Source organism: Numida meleagris, chromosome 4, assembly GCF_002078875.1.
Source record: "Numida meleagris isolate 19003 breed g44 Domestic line chromosome 4, NumMel1.0, whole genome shotgun sequence".
NCBI classification, from domain to species: Eukaryota; Metazoa; Chordata; class Aves; order Galliformes; family Numididae; genus Numida; species Numida meleagris.
Genome location: NC_034412.1, coordinates 68,443,728 through 68,468,861, shown reverse-complemented (window position 1 = coordinate 68,468,861; position 25,134 = coordinate 68,443,728). Strand labels below are relative to the sequence as shown.

General features: G+C 37.8%; 1 long non-coding RNA gene across 1 annotated transcript in view; it reads left to right on the top strand.

The window, feature by feature from the left end:
• Positions 1-24,944, top strand: part of LOC110398424 — a 91,087-nt gene extending 66,143 nt beyond the window's left edge. The window contains exons 2-3 of the long non-coding RNA XR_002438375.1: positions 23,631-23,824; positions 24,859-24,944. This is a non-coding gene — a long non-coding RNA (uncharacterized LOC110398424). The remainder of the gene's footprint in view (positions 1-23,630; positions 23,825-24,858) is intronic.

Genomic DNA, 25,134 nt, shown 5'->3' with positions numbered 1-25,134 from the left:
TAAATGCACTAAATTCCGAACTCTTACCTTTAGGAATAATCCTGCAACAAAAGAGGAAGCAGTAAAGATTTTGTGAAGCAGGTACTATTTAACTGTACAGTTCTAGGAAAATAGATTATATATATATGCATACTGCACACACACAAATATAAACACTTTCTTTTTTTCTCTTTTCTTTTCAACTCTAGAGTATCATGTACCAAGAATATAATGCTAACTGATATCCTGAGCATTATAAAATTTGGAATCTGCTTGCCACTGCATAATTTTACATAGCAAGGGGAAATTGTTCAGGGGATTAGTTCAGTCTCTTTAACTTAGATTTGAAGGGTTGTTACCAAGGTCCCCTGTTAGTCAGCCTGTCCATATTCTTTACCTATGGGAGATAGCTGCAGGCAAAAGACACCTGGCTACCTTCATTTCACAACCTTGTAGACTTTTTTATGTGTTCACATAAAATGGTATGTGGTAAGCAAGCAAAGTCTGATGTATCAGGAGCTGCTGTTCTTTAATTTTGGTTATTGAAAAAAACAGTAAAAAACCCTGCAAACAACCAGCCCTTCCATTCATTGAGTTTCTTGGTAGCAGGCTAGATTTGCTGGGTTTCTGTTCTCAACCAACAATCTCCTACTTGTTATTTCAGCTACTTAAACACTGTCTTTTTACTCATTTTATAAAGAACTCAATTAAGTAATTGTAAGTATTTATAGTATTTGTCTTCCTTTAGACTTTCATGGCATCATCATGATAAGAAATTGGCAATCTAGAACTGCCAAGTGAGGTGTAGAGTTAAGAGATGTTCCTAGTTGTATATTTTCAGGGATGTCTGCACTTTTTTTGTAAGGAGCTAAACAAGGAGTTGAAGAGGATTACTTCCTTCAGGAGAGTAGCCCACAGAACAGTATCAGCCCTATGTGTAGGTAAAAAAGTGCCCAGAGTGGCAGAACCCTATTTACTCACTGGTTGATTTGCTTCTCTGTTAGGCAGAATACTGAGTCACAGAGTGACTTTAAAGAGTTTTAACTGGAACAGTACATATCTTGCTGAAACAGAAGGACTGTATTCCTGGTAGCAATAATTTTACTGTTTGGCTGCTGAAGTACTCTTATGAATCTGTAGTTTTGTTTTGCTTTTGGAAATGAGCAATTCTTCAGCTGGTTGTCCAATAAAATTGCTATGACAAAACTACACAAGAGTAGGAAAATGACTTCAATTTTATATGCATATATTATTCGGAGGGTCTAGCTTTACAGAATAGCTTCATGTAAAATACATTTTTCCCCATTATCCATGACAAAGAAAGTAAAATAGGGAAGTCTGTTCTTCATCAAATTTTACAGTATGCTCATCACCATGCTATTGACTATCACTCAGCTAGATAATCAGTGTATTGAAAAATTAATTCAGGCAGAGCACTGATTCAACAGTGCCTTGCTTCTTACATATGCATTTAGTCTGATTACTGAATTTGCAGAAGCAAATGGATTACTGTCTTCTTGTGGACAGCAGGAGCTTGTAGAACATGAATATTACTATATATTTGCAATCTGTATGGCATTGCTTTCTGCTTTAAAAATGATGAAATTACTTTGTACAACTTAAGCTGTTATGTAGGAAATCAAAAGTCTGTGATAGTAGACTCGGAAGGAGGAGAAAGATGTTCTCTCTGAAGGTGAGAAACATATTTTGGGCCAGGAGGGAGCATGTATGGCTAAGTCCTTGTTGGTCACTGGTTCTGCTGAGTCCTGTGAACAAGATAGAAGCATTAGCCTTGTTTCCTTGTTTTTTTTAATTGAAGTCAGCAGAACCCACCCATCCTACTTTGGGATTCAGCTTTCAAATAAGGACCTACTTTTCTTAATGGTGGCAACAGAAAAGCAAAGATCTCTCAGAAATCCTAAACTGGCATTTATTTATTTCTGCTGAAAGTAATATTTTACATTTCAGTTAGATGTATTAACATACAATCTGTTGCTTGAATACTGTTTTCTCCAGCATTTCTGATTCTGTACTTTTTTGCCTAGATGTGACTCCAAAAAAAAAAAGATGATAAGCAAGATTTCATCTTTAAGGACTACTACAGGGAAATAAATTTACTGCAAGGGTGTATAGAGTGATAACATGGGGAAGAGATTATACATTCATTAAGAAAATGTACTCTGATAATTTTTTACAGTTTCCCCCTCACTTGAACTAATGAAGAGGTTGAGTAAAAGTAGTGCAGTACCAAAAGGAGTTCAAAATTATGCCTCCAGAAAAATAGTTCACCACACTGAAAAAAGCATTTTAATTCCTAAAGCAGACAAGTGAAAATAATTGTGGAATAGAAAAAGCATTTGTTAGAAGGTGGACACACTTATGCTTATTGAAAATGTGCTTTTTAAGGGTAGTGAAGTTGCATTTTCTCTACTCTTCACCAGCTCCTCAGTATGGACTGTACGTAGTAGTAATGCTCTTGTAGACTCTCAATAAAACCATATTCCACAGAGTGGCTTTGTTTTGGCTATACGTTGCAGTGGTTCTTCTACATTGTCTTCTATGATGCCCTTAAGCATTGTCACTTTGTTCTTATGATGTGAATTACCTCTACAAGATCTCTTTAGCCTTTCTTAAGAACCTGAGTAATTTTAAATACATTAAAATGACTTCCATCTTTATTCATACATTGAAAATGAACACACTTGATCCAGAAATTAATCAGCAAAGAAGTCAGGAACAATGAAGTTTGATAGCCTTTATTTTCAAGGCCACATTGGATATGTTTTGCTTACAGAAAAGGGTTTTGTATGGCTGCAGTAGTGTCATAGTTAACATTGAAGGAAATTTTCTCTTTATGCAAATGCAGCAGTTTAGACTGAAGGTTTTTTTTCCTGAAACGTTGTGCTTTGCTTCACATTGGAATTCAGGTTAGCCATATGACCATATATTGCAGGAGCTCAAAGAAGGCCATCACAGATGGCCTCTCTGAGCCTTTGAACTGTATCTCTGTGTAGCTTACATATCTTAAGTATAAAGGATGATACTATGAACTTACTGAAATCAATGTGTCTACATGTCAAGTCAGTACTTCCTGGTGAGATGACAAAAGATGCATGGAGATCAGGTCATCTCTCCTGTAGGTAAACATAAGGCTCTCCCTACCTCCACGTCTTTCAAGGCACCTTTAACAGTTTCTTCACATGAGCTGGACCCTGCTTCTGCATTTAGCTGAAACTGCCAGTGCTGCTACCTTGTGAGCAGCTGGAACTCCTCCAGAAGCATTTTTCTGTGATGTCAGTGACTAAGAAGAGCCTCCTGCTCCCCTCTTTCTGCAAGGTGTCCGTTAGGGCTCTCTTCATTAGGTTCATGGCTGTTGGCTCCTTCTTGGCTCTCCCCTGCCTCTACCCCATACGTTTCTAAAGTGAGAAGTTGACTAGAATACTTTTCTTGTGGCACATTGGACTTAGATATTTAAATAACATGCTTTCATTGGTTATCTGATGAGCTGTATTAAGTCCCTGAGAAATCTTCTAATGTAATATGGTACTGAGAAAGCTATGATGGTCTTGTTTCCAAGCTCTGGTATAACTGGTGCCTGTTAGAATATGTTATGGCATGGAAATTCTCTGCTTGATAGGAAATTACAGAAGGCAAGCATTAGAAATGTAGAATCATGGAATCATCAAATCATCAAGGTTGGAAAAGTCCTCCAAGATCATCTAGTCTAACTGTCCACCTATCACCAATATTTCCTCACTAAACCATGTCCCTTAGTACAACATCTAAACATTTCATGAACATCTCCAGGGATGATCACTCAACCACACCCCTGGGCAGCCCGCAGTGCCTGACCACTCTTGGAGAAAATTTTTTTCCTAAGATCCAACCTGAGCCTCCCCTGGTGCAACTTGAGGCCATTCCCTCTAGTCCTATTGCTAGTTACATGGGAGAAGAGGCCAAACCCCACTTTGACACATCCTCCTTTCAGGTAATTTTAGAGAGCAATAAGGTCTCCCCTGAGCCTCCTCTTCACCAGACCAAACAATCCCAGTTCCTTCTGTTGTTCCTCATAAGACTTGTGCTCCATACTCCTATTAGCTTCATTGCTCTTCTCTGAGCACACTCCAGGGACTCAGTGTCTTTCTTTCAGTGAGTGGCCCAAAACTGAACACAGTACTCAAGATGTGGCCTCACCAGATCTGAGTACAGGGCATCTCTGCTCCTGCTGGCTACATTGTTTCTTATGCAAGCCGGAATGCCATTGGTCTTAGCTACCTGGGCACATTCCTGGCTCAAGTTCAGCCAAGTGCTGACCAACACCCCGAGGTCTATTTCCTCAACACAGTCTTCTAGACAGTCTGCCCCAAGGCTGTAGCATGGCCTGGAATTTTTGTGGCCAAAGTACAGGACTCGGCACTTGTTCATGTTGAACTTCATCCCATTGGCCTCAGTCCATCTATCCAGCTTGTCCAGATCCCTCTGAAGGGCCTTCCTACCCTCAGGAAGATCAACACTTCCTCTCAACTTGATGTCATCTGAAGTTATGAAATTAGATCATTCTTGAAGCTGCATTTCATAAATTGCACTGGGGCAGTGGAGGTGGTATTTATGGAGCACGCAGGTATTTGATTCAATTTTGTCTTGTACTGAACCTTGTCCCCTACCTACCTCCAGTAACTGATTGAAGTGAGAAACATATGTGTAAATTCTGATTGCCAAATGACATGTGAAATTTGGGCCAACTCTGGGCCAGTTTTGCCCCATTTAATGTATCCCATTTTAAGCATTCAACTGCTTAACAAAGTTTGTCATGGAAGACTGCATGCAGATTAACTGAAAATCATTCAATTTTTTTCCATTTACAAGTCTCAGTAACAACATTCCCTTGATTCTCTCATACCCACAAGATACTGCTTTCTGCTTTCTGGAATGATAATTTTATGACATCTACCAGTAGATAAATACTCTATTGTTTCCAGTCTCTCATCTAAAATCACTGACTAACAGGTCTGACAGAAACTAATAGCAAGAGGGTTGATATTGCATTTAGATTTGCTTTAAAGTACTTTATCTGCCCTTCTCCTCTTTTTTTTTTTTTTCCCTGTTTCAGCACCTTCTTCTACATAATCGTTAGGACCGCAACTTCCACTTTGCTTAGTATGTAGTCATGGGTCACTGTACCAGTATTATCACAGCTGGAGATATAATTTCATGTTATTTCTTTTGGAATATAATGTGCTTTTGCTTTTGTTTAATGCCTCCATATCATGTTCCTTTAACTCCCCTAGAAAGGAAGGTTTCTCAGTTTTCTTTCCTTTGCAGATTTGCAGGATAGGCCAGCAGCATGTCAAAAGTCTTCTAGATCTCTTGCTCTTTTAATTCTCTTCTCAATAGGTGCACTTTTGTAGATGCCAATAAATCCCATCTGTGTCCTGGCTGAAAAATTGCAAATGAATACTACATGTTAGCAGAAATACCTGAGGAAGCTTGGAAAGGTTTACTCTTATTTTTCACTTGGGTTCCCGTTCCACCCCAAGAGAAGGGACAGCTGGGCAGTCCGCAGAGATCCTTGGCTTTACTATTTGCCCTGACTGTGCTTTGGCATGGAGTTTAGATTTGGGAGGGGCTTCACAGTTGTTAATATTTGTCTACTTTTATGTTTGTGATCACAGGAAAGCTTGCTAGGGACCTGGTAACCATATATCTAAAATGAACGTTTTCTTCCATTTATTTTCTGATGTCTTGGATTAATGAAAGAAATGCAATTGTATTAGGAATACGTTATACTGAAATAAAACTCAAGAGGTAAGAGTGAGACAGAAGTTATTTTGATCTAAGTCAAGAAAATGGAAGTTTTATGTGCATGGTTGCCAAAATACATCTAAAATTGTAAAAAGACACTTAACATAAAATAATCAATAAGACTTAGTACTAATATCAGGTATCTACGTCACACTTTTTAGCAACAGCTGGTAAAAGCCCTTACCTGAGATTAAGGATTAGTATCTCTGTTTCACAGAATCATATAATCATAGAATTGCTCAAGTTGGAAAAGACCTTCAAGATCATCAAGTCCAACTGCAACCTAATAACAACCCACTGCTAAATCATGTCCCTGAGCACCACATCCAAACGGTTTTTAAACACATTCAGGGATGGGGACTCAACCACCTCCCTGGGCAGCCTGTTCCAGTGCTTAACAGCCCTTTCTGTAAAGAAGCTTTTCCTGATAACCAACCTAAACCTCCCCTGGTGCAACTTGAGGTCATTTCCCCTTGTCCTGTCACCTGTCACCAGTGAGAAGAGACCAACCCCGTTCTCACTGCAATCACCTTTCAGATATTTGAAGAGAGCAATAAGGTCTTCCCTCAGCCTCCTCTTCCTCAGACTAAACAGCCTCAGTTCCTTTAGTCGCTCCTACTAGGGCATATTCTCCAAGCCCTTCACCAGCCTTGTTGCCCTTCTTTGGACCTGCTCCAGCACCTGTATGTCCTTTCTGTATTGAGATGCCCAGAACTGAACACAGTACTCGAGGTGGGGCCTCACCAATGCTGAGTACAGGGGCAGGAAGGAAGCTCCTTCGAAGAAGAAGGAACTGACGCACAGAGCATTTAGCTTGTTTCTTCAAGATGACAGAATAAATCAATGATAAAAATTGAATGCCACAGTATGAAAAAGAAATCTTGTAGTTTTTTGATGCTTCAAGGTAATTTTGGGTTTAATACCTCAGTGAGAAAACGAAGAAAGGAACTGGAATATGGATTTTGAAATGGTACAAGAAAATTCTTTTTACTTTATGTCACGGTTTTATGATTTTCGGTTTAGTATTCCACATCATAACATCATGTAGTATATGTACCTGGTTCTCAGAAGAGAAAGACTACTACATTCCCCAGGGTACTTTGCTCCTCTGTTACCATTTCCGGCCAGAGGGAAAAGATAAAAACTTGCAGATCACGAGACCTCGTCCCTTTTCCGCCTGTCTCTCGTCTTGGAAGCACCTCGCTCTCCAGCCGTCTTATCGTCGGTAGTAGAGTAAGGCCTACCTTGATTTTGGGACATTCTCTCTCTCTGTATTGGATTTATCAGCTTAAATTGTAATAATATTGTATTATAGTGTGTTGTTTTGCATTCCGATATCTTATTTAGTAAATTAGTTTGTTTCTCCTCAGATTGTTGCCGCTGTTCTTTGCTCTCAGGCCCATCTCCTTACTCTTTTTCCCTTTTCCTGGGGCGTGGGCCCATGGGTCCCCCGTCCCATTCGTCATGGAAGCAGGCCAAACGCCCGTAAACCTTTGACCCTTTAAGTTTTCTGATGTCAGTGTCATTTTGGGAGTCTGCATGTATGTTATGTCCCATCTATTTCCTCCATGTTACTTCTTCAGCAAAGGCAGAAAGTGCATGAGGGTCCCGCTGTGAGTTGTTTCCACCAAAGAGGAAGTTACTCTCAAGTATTTTCCTTTAGTATTAGTCTGATAGATTATCTTCTGTTCCAAATGTATGAAAAGCATATTTCAGGAAGAGGCCTTTTTTTTTTTTCTAGGCATTTAACAGTGCCAAGCATACTATATAATGTTCTTAGTATTAACCATCATCATCAGAATGAATCCATGGATCTTAAATTTGTGAGAGAAATAGGTTAAATTGTGATGCAAAATATTGTGTCTTGTAGTCTCTTGGACTCAGTGTATAACTAAGTGACTCCAGAGGAAGCTCTTGGAGTAGAGTTTTCTTGGAGAGCCTTGACAGTTTTTCTTCTTTCTTTCTTCTTTGCTTCTGTTCTCACTGGAAGGCCTGGGAAATCTTTGCTTTTTTCAATTTTAATGATCATTCTGTGCTCAAAATGTTAGGAGTTCAGTTCCAAAATCTGGAGATGAGAGGCTAGGGAGGTGTAGCAGTAGCTTTATGCTGCTCCATCAAAATTAGTTGGAGAGTGGATGAAATGGTAGAATAACCCACTTAAACACTTTCCTTAAGAATGGGAAACCTGCTGAAGTGGGGAAGACTGAGTGTCCCATGGCAGCTTACTTGTCAGCCTTCATCCCTTCAGAAGGGGATTAGGCTAGAGGATGGACACGTCAGCATGTGATGAGGTAACAGCAGAGTGTAACTTGGAAGAAAGGAAGACTGAAGGTTTATTGATGTGGTAAGGAAAAAAGAAAAACAAGGTCTAGATAAGGATCAAACTTAATATACTTTTCCAAACCTCTGAATCTGCTGGGAGTTCATCGACAGTTCATCTGTCAGCATCTGACTAAATCTCTTTCTAGGAGCTGTCACTGCTATAGATAGTAGTTATGTTAACAAACATGGTAATGCTTAACCAGGGAAGGAGCTGTGGGAAACTATTTGGGGTCTCTGTTAGAGTGTCATTGGAAACAGGGTGTTTCACATCCGTCAGTAGCTTTGAGACTCCCAGAAGGAACCTGCTACATTATTAGTAATCCACTCACAAAAACATGATATTAGAAGGATTTTTTAAAATAGCAGTTTTATTTTAAAATAGCACTGTAAAATAGCATCCTCCCTAAAATAACAGGGAGTATGTGGAATCAGCAATTACAGAAAGGGAGACCTTTATGTAATCAAAATTTACAAAGGAGATAATGGAAATTTGTTTCTTCATTCTATACAATGGTGCTTTGCTTTATGTCATTTATAAAACTATCTTTTATAAACTAAATGTAAATGGATTTGAGAACAGAGCTGGTATACTTTGAATACAGCTATTATTCCAAAAAACAATTGTTGTCATTAACTTATCACATGTATTGGTAGACTCATCAGAAATGTGAAGGGTAAGATGCAGATAATGGGGGAAACCTACTGAGTACTTTTTTTTCTTGCAAGTCATTCTTGCAACCAAGGCTGAGCACATTGCATACTCCCTCTGCTCTGCTTTCAAAGATGGCAGGGATCAAATAGCTGACCGTTTGTGTCTTGACCAAGCAAAGCACTTTATCTCACAAATAATGTGAAGGAGAGCAATACAGAATTGGCTTGATTCAGACCAGGATGCATAGTACCTTTCTGGCCAGAGGGTTTCTGTTGTCTGTGTGGTATTTCACACTTTTCCATGGTGAATGACAATGAAACAACCTTGTAGAAAGAACTATCAAGTAGACACATATACATTTTAAATGTTATTATTTACTCTACAAAGAAATTCTGGGAGTCTTTATTGAAGGATTATTTCCATGAATGTTGATCTCAAGGTCTGGAGGAGATCGATAATAATGAAAAAAAAAAAAAGTAATTTACTGCATTGTCATCAGATTGTGATTGTGTATATATATGTGTGTGTGAGTCTAGCTTCGAATATCCTCAGCTAACAGTTGCTAGACCTTTTAAATAACATTTGTGCTTAGAGTCTCCCATTTTAGTGTCCTTTTTCAACTCTGAAAATAAAAGCTGATGCTGATAAATTCAGTGGATAACAAGGATTTGAGATCATAAACCATGGCATTCAAAGCTGAAATAAAACTTCAAACCAGAAACTACAACATAAAATAGTTAATTATTTTTTAAAGTACTTCAGACTCCCATAAAACTGCTCAGAAGTTCTCCAAACAGTATAGAAGTTTTTCTTCCTTTACTAACAGAGATAAACATTTATATTTAGTTGCTTTGGCATTTTTGCAAGGCAGTTTGGGGCCATCTTATTAAATAAGATTGGAGTCAATTATCTGCTTTATTGAGTATCTGTTTTCATTTGAGTGATCTTTGTACAGCTTGCTGGATAATTTTTATGTGGTGAGGAAGCTCATTTGTGTTCGTACTGTACCTGTTTACTACAGTTTTACTCTTCTGAAACTGAAATATTCAACTAATGTGATCTGAATTTGATTGGATCTGTAAACCAGTGCAGCTACCTTTGCTTCATTAAAATGCAGAAAAGCATGTGCTTGTTTTCATTATAATTTGTAATTACTTCTTTTTTTACTCCTTAATGCAAATTTGAACTGGCCTTTGTTCTGATACTGAAGATGCAGGATCAAATCAACAACTTTGTCACATAAAACAGATGGTGAAGATCACAGAGATTTCCAAGAAAAGACAATGTAATTTCACTGCTGAATTACCCTTGCTGAAGGACCTTACCTCCTGGAGCTGATAGGGAATACAGCTTCATGGTGTGTTTCTTTCTTTGAGTTCAGGCATAGTTTACCAGAGACTAGGAATCCTAGTTTCATTTTGTTGTTAAGTTAGAGGGAGTTTCACAGCTGATTTGAATGAGCATTCGTTCACTCTGTGACCTGTATGAATTATTACTGTACATAAAATACGTTAAGAAATAATCTGATGTAAGATTCCTGAGCTATTGTTGCCAGTGACGAAGCTTTCTTTCAGGTACAAGGGAGCATTCAGCAGCCCTCTTCCTTGCTACAGTGTAAGTGTTGTTTTGGGTCCTCAAAGATATACCTCCCTTTAGGAGATAAACAGTAGCTAGTTTTGATTGAAGACAAGGAGGAAAACAGAATGGCACCCAAGCTTTAATGACAGCAGTGTTAAGACTGTCATGCTGTGAAGTGCCTGGAGTGCTGTTCTCACTGAAAATGTAGTTTGTACCCAAGCATGATTTTTTGAACTTTTAAGAAGAACACATTCTAATGGAATCTGGATGTAGGTTTTCATGCCATTGTTCAAGGGATCTGAAAAAGTTAAAGGAGGATAAATGCTTAGACATAAACATCCCAGGAAGTGAAAATTGCGCAAAGTATGGTGATTGCTAATAAAAGAATATTCTAGTGCCTCACAGAAACCCAACCTGATCCTGGGGGGAAAAAAAAAGAGTTGTTATGAAAGAAGAGAGTCTAAATATTACAAGTCCTTCACTGCGGCACATTCTGGGAAGAGAACTTTCTGGATGAAAAAGAGGCAAAAAGCATAAAACAGAAGGTAAAAATGCACTTTGTCAGGTTTGTGGATGGCAGACTCCTGTGTGCTGTAGAAGAATTAATTCAGAGTCCAGTGTGCACCTGGTCAAAATGAGTTTTCCCTGAGGTTCCCCCATGTCTGGCAAGTTTGTCAATAACTGGTGAAAAGCTGCCAAAAATGGACAAGAAACTTGGAAATACCATTGCAAAGTTAATGCTGCCTGCATACATCAGACTGGAGTGCTGTTTACAGTTGAGTATCTCTGCAAATAATTATCCTGAGGGAAGGCCAGATTAATTTAAAAACCTGTTGGACTCCTCTTACAGATTACCACTTGTGGTTTGTGATGCACACTGTTGAACTAAAGTAGCATACTGTTTCCCATAAGCCAGAAGCAATATTTGCTTATGCAAATATAAAAATACAACTGCAGTGTAGAACTTCCCAGGGGTGATTTGTGCCTTGGTGGCTCAGTTTTGAGGCTGTTCCAGCTGAATGTTTCAATCAGAACCCTGCTACGCTCTTGCCAGTTCCCTGGCCCTCAACAGGGCTGCCTGTCTCCACTGCAGAGCTGGAGACTCCAGGTTTCTAGGTCAGTGATGCTCGGTGGTTTATCCATCACTTTGATATTGATAGGTTGCAATATACTGTCATACAGTTTTTGGCTGATTTAATTGGAGTTTTCTGCTTTATACATCATTTTTTACAACAGAGTGAAGGTTGCATTTTTTTTTTTTGTTACACCTAATTATAATTAACATTGGCATTTAGAATTCTCTTGGGACCTTTCTACATTTGCATACGTTTGCACCTTTAACTTAATTTATTTTTCTAGTGTGGTGAATGTGGCCAGGATATTCCAAACTCAGTTTGAATTTATTCAACTTGTTAATTGAGGCAGCAATTGAAACTCCAGAATTATGTGTGCCATGTCTATGTCATTATTTTTCCTGGTCAATAGAGATAGAGTTCAAATCACATCTGATTTTTCTTCTGTATGTGACTCTCTTTCTGTGTAGCAGAAGATGAGCCTGGAATGAGATTAAGTAACAGAAGTTAGGAAGTGTGGGTCTGTATCTGTGTGCCTAAAATCAAGTTCTTATGTCTGGATTTAATGCCTGTTTTTTATTTTCCACTATGCTGAGCACTCAGTAGTTCATTAGGGTCTTATTCTTCTATTCTGCTGAAATTGGACAAATATTTTCATTTAGTCGCTTTGATATTTCTGCAGCAAACTAATGAAGAATGGATGGCAGAAACACCTCTGTTGAAAATCAGGCCACCGACCTCTTTTTAAACAGTTTTAGAACCTTAGCTTTAGTCATGTTGTCTGGAAAATCTCCTATAAAGTTGCAGTTGGTGTGTGTAAAAGAGGATCGGATTACACACAGGTGTATATACAATCACATCAAGTTGAACAAGAGTTTCTTTAACTATTTCTTCCAGTGCTACAATTTCGTTAAATGATGTGTGTAGCTGTTAAAAATTATTTCCACCCTATACTTGACTTTACATGATGGAAATAAAAAGATGCAGATGTGTTGAATACTCAAAAGAATTTACTTCAGCCTTTGCTCATCTGCGAGGGTGCCAGCCTTACAAGTGCCCAGTCCTGGTACTGTACAGGTTGATTTGGAAACAGGGTGCAGTCAAGCATATGACTGCCTTTGGGATGGTAAGCAAAGATGCTCTGTAATACACTATATAGAATCATAGAATTAGCTAGGTTGGAAAAGACCTACAAGATCATCCAGTCCAACCATCCACCTACCACCAATAACCCCACTAAACCATGACTCTCAACACTATATCTAAATGTTTCTTGAACACCTCCATGGACGGTGACTCAACCACCTCCCTGGGCAGCCCATTCCAGCGCCTGACCACTCTTTCAGAAAAGTAGTATTCCCTAATGTCCAGCCTAAATCTCCCCTGGCACAACTTGAGGCCATTCCCCCTCATCCTGTCACTAGTTACAAGAGAGAAGAGGCCGACCCCCATGCAGTGTCTTTAAGTAATATGTTAAGTTTTATGAGATGTAGGATTAATGTGAAAATTTGAAAGTCTGTGGGAGTTTTTCAGTTATCTTCATTGCACATGATTCTAGTTACTGAAGGATACTGAGTCTAAAGCGATGAAGGAGAAAGAGCAAGCGTATCTTATAGTCAGTCCAAAGTGTTATTCCACTCCCTTTCATCATGAGTAGTTTGCAGTGAGTAACTTTCTGGTGGGATGGGTTGTCTACATTGTAAAAGGATGGAAGCAGTTCCCTTCACGTTGCTCCCAGGTAATGTGCTTGCATAGCTTCCAGACTCTTATTTGAAGATGAAAGTGAAGCTTTGCAGGAACTAAAGAGAAGTTTACTTTTATATTCAGTGGGGTCAGAAGTTTCAGCTGCACTCTTTGACTCTTTTAACTGCTTCTCAGTTTGTCACTTATTTTGATGAAACTAACGATAGACCAGAATTCTAATAACTATATAAGCTGTTTTCATTAATATGTTCTTTTCTTTCCTCCTTATGAATGAAAGTGATTAAGTCAGTCATTTTTTTTACATTACTGTAGCTTTGGAGCCAACCACAGTTAGCTCCAAAGTTGCATGCTTTAGGCTTAAAATGGCTTGTTAGAAAAAATGAAAAAAACTACCACACCAATCTCTTAAAAGTCTAATGCATTAAATTGTAACCAAGCCCAAATACATGTACTTTTATGGGATAATTTCAACAATAGGTACCATCTGCTTAATGTGTTCGTAAAACCAAATATTAATTTCCTGCTAAATCAGCTGTAAACCAGAAAGCATTATTATTATTACAATCATTTTTACATAAGATAAATGTCTCAGTGATTCAGAAGGTTGAAGTTTAGAATAAAAGCTGGCATTTACTTTTCTCTGCAATTTGGCTAAAATTAAGTTGCTTAAACGTGAATCTAAGTCATATTTTACCTTTCATTAAAATAGAAAAGACCTGGAAGCAATCTGTAGACCACCAGGATGTCTGAAAGTTATTTTCCAGTTATAAAAATAAACTAGTCTTGAATTTATTCACCATCTGTCAGTCTTCTCTTCTGACCAAGAAGCTGAATTTTCAGACAGGTTACTTGCAGAGGTAAAGAGCAGCTGTAGGAAGCCAGCATACCGAGATTGCTCTAATTATATTAAGAGACTGAGTGGCTTTTGGAAATTTGCAATAGTTCAGTTGCAGTATCCAGGGAGGGATTTAATATTTTCAGGATTCTCAAGAATGCACACATTTCCTGCTGTGTCTGAACCTCATCCAGAGGGGATGTAAATTAGCAGAGTGACTTTCGTTTGCTTAATTGTCCTCTACAGGGGTGAAACCAGTAGCAGTGACACAAGAGACAGTGTTAATCTTATTAAGGTAGCTTGCAGTGGCAGGACAAATGTTACTTTGCCTTGGTAACCTTTGAGGCCCTACTGATTGTTGCTGTCTTAGCAGCAGTGTGGTGTTCTGTTTGATAAAGTAAATCAGAAGGTGATTTTCAGTACATGAATGAAGTGATGATGATTTTTTGCAGGTGGGTGTGCCTTGCTGCAGGTATGTACAAAGAGGCTCTGATTTGCAAGCAAGTTCTCTCTCACTCCCTTCAGGACACATCTGTAACAAGATTAAGGTCACCTTTACTGCAGAGAGGGATGTAATCACCTCAACCTGTTTGTATTCTGCTTTTTTTTTTAATAATTGTTGTAAAAGTGCATCAACATTAATGCACTCAATAAACGTAGTGGTAACTGCATGTGAAAAAGCCCAGATCTTATTCTGACTGACTGGGGTTATCAGTGCAGAGGCTGGTTCAAAAGGGGGTTCTCAGCAAGCAAAGAGAAAGCTGGAGGTGTGATAGAAGCATCTCCACCTGAGTTCCATAGTGGATTTGACTTAAGCATAATAACAAATTAATAAGCCAAAAGACTTTGAGATCAAAACTATCTGACCTTGAGCTGTAAGAACAGTGACTTAGATCTTCTTGGAAACTGGTTAGAGGTGCAAATCCCCGTCCCACAAACTTGAGGAACAAACTGAAGAGAATTGCTTTCCAGAATGAATGTAAGAAAAGTTAAGGAATTATTTGAACAGTATTTCCTGCTTGAAGATAAGTGACTTTTTTGGTATGTCTTTCATCTTAGTTCTTTTATTTGAACAAAAGCAGCTTAAAATTACTGTGATACATGCCGGAAACTACTGACAGACTTCAGGACATACCACACTGAAATATGGAAGGAAAAAATGAGACAAGAAGCCTGAAACCATGATGTCTGACTTATGAAAAGCTCAGGTTGTGCACTAGATTTATGAAGCAATGCAAATAACTTGCTTACAAGAAAATTGGAAGGATATGCCACAGTTTTCCTAATCTTTTCTGATCTTCTTTGTATGTTGTTTCCCAAAGATGTACCACAAATCTATCAGTTCTACAGCTTCAAGTGCTGTGCAGTTGAAAATATGTATGAGGAAAGGCTAGATGGCTGGAAAAAAATATTTTTTCATTTGCTGCTGTTTCTTGTACTTCTACTACTGTATAATAGTTGTAATGCTTGTAGCAGAAGCCTCCTTTGAGTATGCAGACGCGAAGACTGAAGAACAGGATGCCTGAAATTTTATAAAAACCTAAGGAGACAAGTCATTATTTGTACATTAGAAATACATCTCTGTTCTTCAGTCCCCTTGGTACCACTACTTGGTATGGAAATTCTAACCCTATTAACACTGACTGAGTCTGAGGTTAAATTCTGGAAGCTTTTGAAAGCTTTTAAAAGTATCTGGGGAGTATCTTGCACTTTTTGTTATGTGCTGTGTTGTCTTTTTCAAGTCTTAAAGTTACAAAAAAAACACCAACAACAGCAACAACAAAAACACCCAGGGATTTTCTTGGCCTTGTGTGACCTCTGTCTTAAAGTATCTGTATTGCTCATCTTACCTACTTTTTTGCGGGAGACAAAAATGTCCAAGGGGTATCTATTTTTGATAGACTTCAAAAAACTATTCTATTGAATCTATTGATCATTCTATTGAATGATCTGTTGAAACCTCTAATATTTCTCATTTTTGTCCATGAAAAGAATAGGGAAAATCAAAATAATTCAGTACAGCTTTGTCAAAATGAGACATATCTACTTTAGTTTCAGAATTCATTTTCATTTGAAATTATTTAAATTTATTTTTTAAAGCTGAGTAGAACCTGAGAATAAAATCTAATATCTCCTTTGTATTTTTAACCAATTTTTTTGAAGTGTCTTGTTTTATTTTGTGGAATCAGGCAGAAACTTCCCCAAAAAATTTCTTAATGTGACTTGGGAAATTTGTGCCTAAGTCTTTTAGGCTCATTGCAAATGTTCTGGACCAATAACTTTAGACCCAATAATCTACCATTAAATACTTTAGTCCAGATTTTGAACTTTGGTCCCTCTCAAATATGTGATTTGATTTCCTGGAATGAAGAAGACTTTTAGCTAAAAGCTGACTTATGTATTTTGTTTTTCTTTGTATCATTTTCAAACAATTTAAAATGTTTGTAGTCTGTTTCTGAAATCTTACTTGTTAGGTTTGTTAACAAGAAATCATGATATAAAGATGGATTTGCACAGTTGACATCTCAGATTTCAAAGACACAAATCTGTGACATTCAATTGTTTGCACTTGGTATTTGCACATTTTAACATTTTTATCTTCTGAGGATTTTTGTGAAACAGAAATATACCACTGTTATGCAAACATTTTCAAAGTCTGAATTCATTTCCAATTCATATAGTTTATTCATGGACTTAGGGATCCATGCCATTCTCTAATCTAGTGCTGTAATAATGTTTATTAGTAGTAGATCTGTGATATTTTTGTGATCATTTTTTACTCATTCTTCTGCTTTATTCATTAGAAGGAATTCTTTTTGAATTAACAATGTTCCAAAATCCAAGCCATCCAGAGACATGCCTTCTAAAGGGCTGATCCAAAGGACAGCTAATGCACATATGGGATAAATATTAGAGTGCTTGCTCCTTCTGTTTTCCAGTTTAGAGACCCAACTCCTAACCCAGTGGCAAGGAAGAACAATTGTCAGATAATCTTGTCTAGAAAATCAGTCCTCAGTCAGATGAAAGGAAGACAAATTTCCTTAATGTTCCATATGGATAAATTGTTAGATCAAGTTGTCCAACCCTAATTTATTTCAACCTTTATCTGTCAAAGCTTATTGCAGATTCCTTTCTCTACAATCCTTTTCAAGCAAGTGTTTCTAATGGCTGCATTTTTTTCCACTTGAGTTAGGCAGACCCTCCCAACCACCCTCCAGGTGAAGCGCAATTGGATTACATGTTAATTTACAATTGGATTTGACCCCTGCAGCTGTTACGATTTGATACTGATAATACTAAATCTCACAAAGTAGTCATTCTTAATGGAAAATTCCATAAAGTGGAAGTTGAAAAAAAGGCCATATCTTGGTCCACAATCCCAATTTATTTGGGATTATTGATTTATTCAGAGCTGAGCCAGATAGGGTACTATGAATAGTTTGTGCCAAGTATAGTTTACTGTACTGTTTCAAAAAGTGCTTCCCTCAGCAAACAGTGTAGTAGATTCCATACAACCAGGTATTTTGGAAGATTTGGCCCTATAGTAAGCCTATAATAATATTTATTTATTTTGTGGAGCAACCTGATTTCATGGTTCACACTGAACTGTGGGTAGAATTCTTTCCAGAAAGTACATTATTACACTCTTGATGCTGAGGTTTTAGCTGACTGTGCTGAGAAACTTAGTTGGAATGGGAAAGCATGTGAAAAGCTATCTTGCTGCTCAGAAGATGGATTTGTTCCTTCAGTGAGAACAGATTGGCCAGCTAAACTGTTAAAATGATTACACTTCCTTGACTGCCTGGGGAAGGTCTAACATTGCTTCATGGCTTTAGAAAAGAAGGTGGTCTAAATCAAGAGTATCGTAAAGTTTTTACTAAGCTTGTTTTAATGAGAAATTTTTTTTTGGTCTATTTATATTTTATTGGATTCTATACAAATACAAATAAACAAATTGGCAGTCACTTTTTTGAGGAAGAAATAGTTAATTTTCTTGTTTTTTTTTATTCTCACCATTGTTTTTTCTTTGATCTTCTTGCTCAGTCATATGTCCTATGATCAAGAAATGTGTGTGGAAAAAATTTTTTAAACCAGGCCTTTCACAAAAATGTCTTAAGCAGGAAAGATGGTTCCAGTTTACAACTTACACTAAACATTATAGTTACAATTCAAATGAGAGATTCAGTGATACCATGAGTTGGTTGTAGTCTTCATGTATCCTTTGCTCTGCTTTGTTCAGAATTGTCACAAACAGTACTCCTTGTTTGTCTTTCTCTTAACGCTGTGCTGCTCCCCGTGAAACTTCTGTGAAGAACTGATCTTGGCTTCTGGAGGTGATACTTAAATTATTTTGAATCAAATATTGTAAAATTGGGACAGAAAGACCTTGTATTTAGAAGTTGTGAAACACTTGTGCAATTTGAAAAAAAGAAACCAACTAACTGATTTGGACAAGAAATCAGTGAGAAATTATTGAGATACTGCAGATAATTTAATTAAAAATAGGATTTTTATGAGCAGTGTTAATGTGTGCTACCTCAGCTAACCTGACAATAAAGGTTTTGCAAGCTACAATGACATCTGGCAAAAAATCACATGTAGGAATTATGCAGAGGCAATAAAAGGCACTCAATTAGCATTGCAAATAGTATTCCAACATTTATGAGTTGTCTGCAAATTTGCATACAGATACGTAATTACTTAATTTGCAGCTGTTGTGTTTGTTCCTTAAGACCTTGCCACTTTATTAGCAGAATATGTAAATCAGGAATTAATTCCTTTTATCATCTACTTTCTTAGTAGTCCATAAATATGTGGCAAATTATGGAAACTTGGTAAAGCTCTTTTATCTGGACTTTCTAATCTTGCCTCAGAATGGCATGGAAACAAAACTGTATCCCTAAGCTTACTTTGCTCTAGCAGTCTTTTAAGAGGTTTGTAAACATTATCATTTTCTTACTCTCCACTCATCTCTGAAATCTTAATTTGTGGGGTCATATTGCAAATCTCTTTTTATTTATTTTCTTTCAGTTTTAAAGAGATTTAAATTAATATTTTTTCTCATTAGTACCTTTCTGATAGCAATAGTTATTTTGTGTTATAAATAGAGAAGTCTGGGATGGAAGGATATCTGACCAAACAAGAGTGCTTTTTAGGTAGCTTATTAAATTCAGCATGAACCTGAGCAACTCTGATACTTAAATAACAAAACTGAATGCCTCAAAACAAACTTAGCTAGAAGAAATATTGCTAAATATATGAGTTGCTCTGAAATTAATGCTTCCTATTTTATTTTGTTGGCCCACGGCATCAGAGATGGGTGGGGGTGGTATGACAGTAGTTGAACCTTCCCACCAATATTCCGTTCTGTTTTGTTGCTCTATGACAAATGGCAGCAGAGGGGCAATCTGACAAAATGGCATCTGACATGGAAGTCTGTATGGTGCAAAGGTGTGGAACTGAATTCCTCCAGCTGGAAAAAACAGCACCTACTGACATTTATCCACACTTGCTGAATGTTTCTGGAGAGCAGAAGTTAGCACAGAGAGGCAGTGTGTGGTGCGTTTCAGCAGTGGTGACACCCGTGTGAAAGACAAACTACATTCTGGATAGCCATGCACAGTTGTCACACCACAAAATTAAGAGTGTTTCTATCAGCTCATCCATGTGAATGAGTGGATTACAACCAGGGAACTGTGTGTGAAGCTGAATATCAGGTTCAATGCATTGGAAGCAATGGTAGCAATGCTGGAATATCACAACATTTGCACCATTTGGGTCCCTCAAATGCTTACTCAGGACTTGTTGAACCAAATGAGACTGAAGGTGACAGTTTCCTGGATTGTATCATTACCAGAGACAAGATGTGGTGTCACCACTCCGAACCAGAGTCAAAATGTCAGTCCATGGAATGATGACATAGGAATTCCCCATTGAAGACTCGCAGCCCTTGGAGGGTAAAGTGACATGCACTGTCCTTTGGGATAGGAAAGGGGTGATCTTTCTGGATTTCCTGGAACCCTGAAAAACCATCAACTCTGACCACTACATCATGAAGCTAACTAAGCTGAAGGCTTGATTTTCCAGTTCAGGCCAGAGAAGAAGATGACTTTTCTCTTGCAACACAATAATGCCAGGCCTCATAACAATTTGAAGATGGTGGAGCACATTGCCAATCTTGACTGGACTGTACTACCATACCCAGCATATATTCTGAATTTGGCTCCTTCTGCCTTCCATCTGTTTGGGCCAATGAAAGATGGGCTGTGTGGGCAACATTTTCCCAGCAATGACACCATAACAACAGCTGTGAAGCAATGGGTAACCTTTGCTGGTGCAGATTTTTACAAGCATGGCACGCAGGCTCTTATTCATCTCTGACGAAATTACATAGCTAATGGTGGTGACTGTGTTGAAAAGCAGTGTTTTGTAGCTGAGAATTTGCTTTATCAAATAGTGTTATTGTGTTCTTTGTATCTGTTGTAGTTTCTATGGAAATAAATAGGAGGTATCATTTTCAGGGTGACCTACATACTTTGTTAAAAATCCCTGGTGTGTAAATTTTTTTCTGCCTGGATATGCTTGGACCTTCACTTATGTACCAACAAACAATTACATGAAACATATCATTTTTCCAAACCAACTTTCTTGAAGTATGGGCTTTTGTGGTGTTGGCAATGTGGCTACTTCTGTAGTATCTTTCTTGTATATAACAAAAGTAAGTTCAGGCTGCAGATTTTGAACATACTGTTAAACCAACTGAAATGAGTAATAGAGAAAAATAAGCTTTTTTTTTTTAACATATTTTTCCTCATCTGTTTTGAAAATACTTTCACCATAGTCATGGCATTGTCCCTTCTATGACACTGAAGCTTCCCTTTATGCTTGTGCCCTTCAAAGAACAAAATTCAAAGCAGCAGGGGAGTTCAAAGCAGGAGGGAGGAAAATAATTTTAGAAAACTGTGATTGTGTTCTCCTCTGGAGGACTTAGAGACAACAAATTTTAATTTGTATTTGGAGATTGACTGTATTGCAGACTGTCAGTTCCTTATCCAATAAGCTTAAGTAACAGTGTATATAAACAAACAAAAAAACCATAAAAACAAAAAAACAAAACCCACAAAACCTTATGGGTGGGTTTTGTTTTTTTGTTTTTATGGTTTTTTTGTTTGTTTATATAACCTTATGGGTTTTGTTGTTGTATTGTCTGAGGATGATAATGGGAGTTGTAAATGAAGTCTTTCTGATCAAAATGACTGATTTGCTTTACAGATATTGCCAGCAAAGTGTTTTTTTTATGGAGAGAAGGAAGTTTGTAGAAACTGAAAAAAATGAAATAGTAAGCCTGCATAAATGCACAAAGCTAAGGAAGGAGCAACAGACATTCCTTTTAATTTAAACTGAGTGGATGAGCACAAGGATGAATGTTGTTCTCTTTGCTGACTGCTCCAGCAGAGTCTTGTTGCTAGTAGCAGCTCTGCTGAAAACAGAAAGAATGAAAACAAGACCCAGCTTCATCTTTCTATAGCTAGACCTGGTTTACCACAGTTCATCTTTTTCTTTTTTGAGGAAAGTTCATTAAACAGAAAATGAGTTGGCATTGGAAGTGCAGATGGTCCCAAGCTGTCTTTGCACTGCTAACTGCAGAATTGGGAGTGAGGATACTCAATCTCTGAAACAAAATCCTCAGGACTCAGGGTTAACACGGCCGAAATTGTCTAGATTTGGTACCAGCCAGATGCAGGTGGAGAAGTCTTAGCTCAGTGCCTGATTTGCTGCTAAACACAAGCTGCTAATACTGTCTCTCACTAGACCTCTATTTTGTGGGAAAGAAAGATCTGTAGTTACACAGAGATATTATCATTCATCTGGTAGTACAGATGCACTATGAAAAGAAGCACTATTTTTCAGACTCTTAGGACAGTTGAGACAAATAAAGAAAATTTCCTTGAAGTAAGGTGTCTTTCTGGCAGCAGGGCTATCCCCTGCCTCCCTCCAGCTTTGCAGCTGCTGCGTGGTGCTGGGTTGCGCAGGTGACACAGCACGATTGCTTTCTCTCCTGTCTGTTGTCAGATCAGTTGCAGCCCCCAAGTTTATTGACATAAATTGGAGGTGCTTGTAGGTAGCTGTGTCAGGAGTGGCACAGCTCTAAGAAGATGAGGTGAAGAGCTGAAATGCTGGTGCTGTTACCTGTCCTGGTGCTGCTCTCCTGGCCTTCCTGGAGCTCTGGGGCCTTTTATATGGATTTTATGTGCTAAGCTTTTAATCATCTGTGAAACATATTTTGCCAGTTGTAAGACAGGGAACCACGCTGTGTCATGGGGAGGGAACTGTTGTGCAGAAATGACAGTTTGAGAATGTGGTAAACTACTTGGGCAGGGGCTGACTTTTAGTCTGTCCTTGTGCAGGGATGAAGGCATAGTCCTAAGGCATGACGGGGGGCTACAGGTTACTGCCTTAATACAACGAAAGGGCCATAAACATTCCTTGATGAATCTTTGTTGCTTTTTCATGTGAGATACGAATTCCCAAAACTGGATGGATGACAATTAAGGTTTTATTTCATCTTCTAAATGTTCTTCTGCTTTTGTTTTCTAGTTCTTGTAGCTACAGCTACTAATAGGCACAGTGACATGGGACATTCCCTTGAACTAACGGTCTATGACATTTTTTCTCCTAATTAAGCTATGTGTTTCTAAGGCAGACAGTTGAGCCTTTTCATTTTAAAAGGTAGAGGAGTTCCCAGTGGTTTGATCTAGTGTCTGAACATCTTTACAGCTTGAAAGGGCTTCTTCTGAAGATTCTAACCACTTTTTTTGTCAGTGCCACGCCACAGCCCAAATCTAGGACAAAGGAATTAGAAACACACATCTTTTGGCAGCTGAATAAATCTAGCACAATGGGGTGGAAGTCTGGAAACTCAGGATTTTGCAGGCAGCTGGTTGAGAGCAGGAATCTGCGATACAGCTTCCTCTGCAATGCTAGGGCCAAACAGGAGGTGACTCACAACCAGTGACCATTGCCTTCATTTCTAAGGGCTTATTTAGAAATTTCAGCTACACAGAGGCCTATCTTGTTCTAGCTGTGGCATTTTTTTTCCCCTGGACGTACCCTTGTTATTATTAATAAAGAAAATAGTATATACAAAATCACTCTTTATGAGCTGTTGAAAAGAAACTGTAGTTACATATGTTTCTGCAGCAGCTGGCATGGTCCTGGTCTTGTCTGTCATCTCTAGATACTCTTGTTATATGAAACTCTGAACTCATGTTTTGTGAGCCAAATAAATAATTTCCTTCCTTTCAGTCAGGAGTACATGATGGAGAAACTCCTCTATCAATTTAATTCATCAGCTCCACTAGATGTATTTCAAATTTAATAGTTTTCAAATGTATTTCTAATTTTATACTAAGAAAATTAAAATAATTTTATTTTATTTACAGAATGCAGTGTTCAGTACAAACTAATCTGCACTCAGGAAGGAATTCAATTTTTTTTTTGTCCTTAACTGCTTGTAATTAGTGTTTCTGCAACAAGCATGCAATTTTTATTATCTATAAAGAGTTTGATAGAGGGAATACATCATTACCTGCACATCTAATAATTTGCATTGCTACAATTCATTTTCTGAGATGCTCTGCACACTGAAGAAAAGCATTTAATTTATCTTTCTTTTTTTTTATAGGCATAGTAGAAGCCTAACAGTTGGAAGAGATGAAAAATAAGAACAGACAATGTGTTGTGTAGTGAGCAACAGGAACAATGGCAAAATTCAGTCTCAAGATCCAGTGAATGGCTGCATGCTTCAAAGACTCTGGGAATTTCAGACAACAATAAAGTACATTCTAGTTACCATCCAACAACCTTGAGTATGGATCTGTAAGTATTTTTACATATACGCTTTTAAAAATAGCACATATAAGTGACAGAATACTGTGCCAAGAATAAACATACCATTGCTCTTTACTGATGGCCTTTGGGCCTAGAATGCACAATGTCTTATCATGTAACTTTACTATTAGATAGGATTAGTTATCTTGTTAAATTATAGATGTAACTGTTGACAAAATAGTTTAGGAGATGTAACTAGCTATGGACGTAGACTGGCACTGAGAACTACAAAGATGTATTTGTTGATGAGGAGATGTCCACATATTTGAACACTTCATGTGATTGCCTGAAGATGAGGGTCTTTTGAGTTAAGGAGGAAGATACCAGAACTGAATGGTAAACTGGTAAAAGGTGTGTGAAGAGTATGAAAATGAAGAGAGTGAAAACAGCTTGAGGAAATGCTTCCTGGGAATTACTCGGACTCTAGTCATTAGAGAGTTGTTCTGTCTGTTTGGCACAATTTTTTGAAACACTGCTTCAAGGTCAAGCAAACACACCTACCTGGACTTCCAGAGGCACTTCTTGAGATAAAATTCCTTTATCTTGCAGTCTATGAGACCTCAGGTCTGCTTTGAAAAGCCAACCCAGACCATGAGAAGCCCTCACATGCAGACTACTTGTTAGCAGTGAAAAAGCATCTGTATGAGCTGGAGGGTAGGTGTGCCAGGAAACATACCAGAACTATGGTTATTCTTGCATTTCCTTCAATATACTGTAGATTCACACGTTGAATTTGAGCCATATATGTAATTTAAATGGAAGAATGAAATTCAAATTGTTACATTCCTTCTATGTGAAGGTAAAATTGCATTTTTGTTACTGTTCTTAGTTGATTTGAAGCATTTCTTCTGTATGGTTTCTCTGAATATGAAAGAGCAAAGAAAATGTCTGAAAATAAAATGTGTGAAAAGGACATGTCAGTGAAAGGAAGTTCTCTGAATAAATATTTATTTAGTAATCTTCAGAGCTGGAAGTCTCTTCCTAAGGTGAGGAAATTGAGTGGGTCCAACTGTTATCTTCAGGTGATCAGTGGTGGAAATCAGTCTTCCTTCCTGAGGTGAACGTGGGTTTCTCCCATGGACTGTGACTATGTTCTGCGGAATCTAAGGTAATGTTTCGTCAAGGAGCATCTATTTTATTCTTTTTGGTTGCTAAGATTGTTTTTAGAATATAAACTGTATTTTAAATGGTTATAATACTATGAATGCAATCACTAAGTAGGATTTTCTGTCTTAATGAATACTACAATAGTATTTCAAGGTTTATAGGGATACCAAAAAAAAAAAAAAAAAAAAAAA